Consider the following 4898-nt stretch of genomic DNA (forward strand, 5'->3'; position numbering starts at 1 on the left):
CAGAATAAGGCAATTATATATATAGATGATAAGAAGATGTGTAAGGGGTAGTCGGACCCCTGGTAGTGAAGGAGCGGTTTTTCCCCCCTGAAAACGCCACAGTAGTATGGTGGCAAATTGTAAATGTTGATGGTAAAATGTTACCTGTCATAAACTGTTTCTCCACTAGGTGCCAGTGTAGAGCAGTGGTTCCCCTGGTAACAGTGGCAGGGAAGGAAGGGGCAGGGGAGCCTAGGTGGGGAAGGAAGGGTTCTGAATGCAGAGTCCAGTGTGCAGTGAGATGTGAGAGGCGAGCAAGCTCGGTCTGAGGTGACGGGGCAGAGTGTGGGAGTGAGACGAGGCAGTCAGCCTGAGTGAGTACTCTTGGCTAGAAAGCAGATGAAACCCATGAGAAACGGTGGAAGAGTTGGGACTAGTCCGGAGCCGGTGGTGTGTACTAGAGTGGAGTGCAGCTATCAGGGGGATAACAAGTGGCCCCTGCAGGCGAAGGTTAGTGCCCTGACAAAGAAGTGGAGAGGTGAGAACTTATCCAGAGCTGGTAGTCTGTGCTAGATCTGCCCTATAGTAAATCCGGGTTCAGTGTGCAGCTACTAGGGGGTTAACGCATGTCCCCTGCAGGCAAGGGAAAGTTACCGGGGAAAGAGGAAACCGTCAGCAAGAAGTGTAACCTATAAACCGATGTGACTTGATGCTAAAAGGTGTAAAGAGGAGTGGGAACTCATCCGGAACCGGTAGTGTGTGCTAGATCTGCCCTGCAGTAATTCAGGGTTCAGAGTACAGCTACTAGGGGGTTAACAAGTGTCCCCTGCAGGTGAAGGAGAGTGACCGTCAGCAAAAAGGGGAAACCGTCAGGAAGGAACGTAATCTGTAACGTTAAAGTGAAGTACTGAAGTAACTTGCTGCTGAGAAGTGTAACAGAAAATGGAAGCCTCGTTCAATAAAATGTTTCTTAGTTTACCAGCTGCCTGTCAGTGGCTCTTTTCTGTAACTGATAAAGGGGCTGGCGAGCCGAGGGAAAACGGCGTAACGGAGAACTCAGGTACCGGCACGAACGCGTCCCTGCCACCCACACTCTGCCCCACAAACAACACCTCCGTTTTAACAGTGACGGCCGGGCCGGGGGTCAGCCTGCCGCCCCCTGGGCGGGAGACCGCGACTACAACCCCTGAGGCACCCCCTGCCCCCGTTACAGATGTATGGCCACTAATTCTATAGAATGCCTGCAAAGCGGTTTTCCAAGGTGCTTTGATACAAGTAGCCTCTAGATTCAAGAGGGAAAAAAAATTAAAGAAATGACTAATAATATACACTCTTTAATCCTGGCCACCAATCTACTCCTCCCTTCTACACAATCAAATTCTGGACCTTAGAATAAAACTACAATCCCACCTACCCAGTGACTACGATAAGATCATGAGAAATAACAAAAAAACTATTATACCTGAAATAATAAGTGATGTCGAAGGGAGTAAAAACGCAAAAAAACAGGGTTTTATTACCGTATTTTTGGATTATAAGAAGCACTTTTCCGTCCACAAATTTAGCATTGATGTCTCTGGATTGTACATGGCTGGGTCACCACTCAAGTTTCTGTAGTGTAGTGGTTATCACGTTCGCCTCACACGCGAAATATCCCCGGTTCGAAACCGGGCAGAAACACATATTTTTTTTAATGTGAAAAGTACCATATATACTGTTCATAATTAGCATTACATAATATAAGATAAGCTATGTAATTTATATATTTATTCATCCCTATTATCACATGCGAAAGGACCCCGGATCGAAACCAAACAGGAACACAACTGCTTCCAATTACAGAATAGGAGGACTGTACAGAAAAGCCTCATCCGAGTCCATTTGTAGCAATACACATGGTATACAGTGGTTGGTATCTCTGTCACCGTGAAATCACCATGTCCTAAAAATAACACATTGATATCTAACTCACTGCCTCAACACATCAGACTATCTGCTACACTTGCAAACTTCAAACGGAACCTAAAGACTCATCTGTTCAGAAATGCCTATAACCTTGAATGACCTCACTGCCCCACCACCGTGCGGAGCTGCCGCCCCACCTACACCCCACCTAGTGTCTCCTCCCCATAATCCTATAGAATGTAAGCCCGCAAGGGTAGGGCCCTCTTCCCTCTGCACTAGTCTGTCTATTGTAACTTGTATATGTGTTCTGTATGTAACCCCCTTCTCATGTACAGCACCATGGAATCAATGGTGCTCTATAAATAAATAATAATAATAATAATATCTATATATATAATTGCCTTATTCTGTCTGTCTGTCTGTCTGTCTTGCTCCAAAATTGTGTCCTTACCGCGACAAGCGTCTCATTGGCCGCTCGCCTCGCCTCCGCCCCCCCGCACGGATTGGCCGCTCGCCCAGGCTCCAGCCCCCCGCACGCATTCCCCGAACCGATATGGAGACCCGACTCCCAGGTGAGAACAGACACACACACACATCAGATCACACTCACTTTCACACACACACCTCACACACACATCCGATTCGCATCCACACACTCACAACATCCCGTGATATCGCTTGCTTCTCGACGGCGATACTGTGCAGTGACCTTCCAGGACCTGCCGGAGGATCACACGGCCGGAAGCATGTGGTATCTCCGGATGTTGTGATCGTGTGAGCGGTATGTGCGATATCGTCAGTGTGTGTGTGTGAGTGTATGCGATCGGATGTGTGTGAGTGTGTTCTGATGTGTGAGTGTGTGTGTGAGTGTATGCGATCGGATGTGTGTGTGTGTGAGTGTATGCGATCGGATGTGTGTGAGTGTGTGTGTGAGTGTATGCGATCGGATCTGTGAGTGTCGGCAGAGGAGCACGGCGTGCAGCACAGCTGCTGGGACCGCCCACCGGTGGGCTCAGGGAGAAGTGGTGTGTGTGTGGATAGAGCACGTTTGGGAGTGCGCAGCATGGGGGATGGAGCACGATGAGGAATGCGCAGCATGGGGGATGGAGCACAATTGGGGAGTGCGCAGCATGGGGGATAGAGCACGTTTGGGAGTGCGCAGCATGGGGGATGGAGCACGATGGGGAATGCGCAGCATGGGGGATGGAGCACAATGGGGAGTGCGCAGCATGGGGGATGGAGCACGATGGGGGGTGCGCAGCATGGGGGATGGAGCACGATGGGGGGTGCACAGCATGGGGGATGGAGCACGATGGGGAGTGCGCAGCATGGGGGATGGAGCAAGATGGGGAAGTGCGCAGCATGGGGGATGGAGCATGATGGGGGGTGCGCAGCATGGGGGATGGAGCACGATGGGGGGTGCACAGCATGGGGGATGGAGCACGATGGGGAGTGCGCAGCATGGGGGATGGAGCACGATGGGGAGTGCGCAGCATGGGGGATGGAGCAAGATGGGGAAGTGCGCAGCATGGGGGATGGAGCATGATGGGGGGTGCGCAGCATGGGGGATGGAGCACGATGAGGAATGCGCAGCATGGGGGATGGAGCACAATTGGGGAGTGCGCAGCATGGGGGATGGAGCACGATGGGGGGTGCGCAGCATGGGGGATGGAGCACGATGGGGGGTGCGCAGCATGGGGGATGGAGCACGTTTGGGAGTGCGCAGCATGGGGGATAGAGCACGATGGGGAGTGCGCAGCATGGGGGATGGAGCATGTTTGTGAGTGCGCAGCATGGGCGATAGAGCACAATGGGGAGTGCGCAGCATGGGGGATAGAGCACGTTTGGGAGTGCGCAGCATGGGGGATGGAGCACGATGGGAAATGCGCAGCATGGGGGATGGAGCACAATGGGGAGTGCGCAGCATGGGGGATGGAGCACGATGGGGGGTGCGCAGCATGGGGGATGGAGCACGATGGGGGGTGCGCAGCATGGGGGAAGGAGCACGATGGGGGGTGCACACCTCCCCCCAAAACACACACACACACACACACTGCCACACACGCACTGCACAACACACCACACACACACTGGGAACCACAAACACCGCCCTACACAGACACCCACACACACAGACAACGCCGCACACACACAACACCCAACACACAAACACCGCGGCACACACAAATATACGCACATACCACAGAACACACACATTACACAAAACATACCTCCCCCCAAAACACACCACACACACACAAACCGCGCAACACACACAACGCTACAGACATACAGCGCGCGCCACAAATAACGCAACACACGCAACACACAAACAACACCGCTCTCACCCCCCGCCACACCCAGAACATTTACAGCCCCTACACAAACACTTGGTAACTACAGACAACAACATCTATAATATATATATAACAAAAATCATACATTAACTACACAATACGTAAATTCTAGAATACCCGATGCGTAGAATCGGGCCACCTTCTAGTATATTAATAATACCACTAATAAAGACCTTTCATTTACTATTTATGTGTTTTTAACTTATGTAAATTCCACTGTCCTCCTGAATTTGTCATTGTTGTTGCTGCTTTTCATCAGGCCGTGAGTGAGACAGTGGCAGTACTTACACACTCTCCCTGGTGGTCTAGTGGTTAGGATTCGGCGCTCTCACCGCCGCGGCCCGGGTTCGATTCCCGGTCAGGGAAGTCCTTTTTTTATCGCTATTGACAATATTTTTAGTTCAGCTTCATAAATAGATATAATATTGTATGTTTAGGCGGCTGAGCCTTGGTTCATTGTTTGTATTCAGGGTATTAATACTTTACTATTCTGGTAAAATGACAGACATGGAGACATTAGTGAGAGCGATTATATTCTAATGCTGAAATCTATTTACTAGATATAGGAACAGTCGGAGGGTTTTGTCAAATCCTCACAAGAAGCCATCATTTGCACATATAACGCAGACAACAACTGCTTCAATTACCAAACAGATC

General features: G+C 50.6%; 1 non-coding gene across 1 annotated transcript; it reads left to right on the top strand.

The window, feature by feature from the left end:
* Positions 1-4535: 4535 nt before the first annotated feature.
* TRNAE-CUC (transfer RNA glutamic acid (anticodon CUC)) lies at positions 4536-4607 on the top strand. The gene has a single exon. It is a non-coding gene; the product is annotated as a tRNA-Glu (tRNA).
* The last annotated feature ends 291 nt before the right edge of the window (positions 4608-4898 follow it).

Source organism: Anomaloglossus baeobatrachus, chromosome 4 (assembly GCF_048569485.1).
Source record: "Anomaloglossus baeobatrachus isolate aAnoBae1 chromosome 4, aAnoBae1.hap1, whole genome shotgun sequence".
Taxonomy (NCBI): Eukaryota; Metazoa; Chordata; class Amphibia; order Anura; family Aromobatidae; genus Anomaloglossus; species Anomaloglossus baeobatrachus.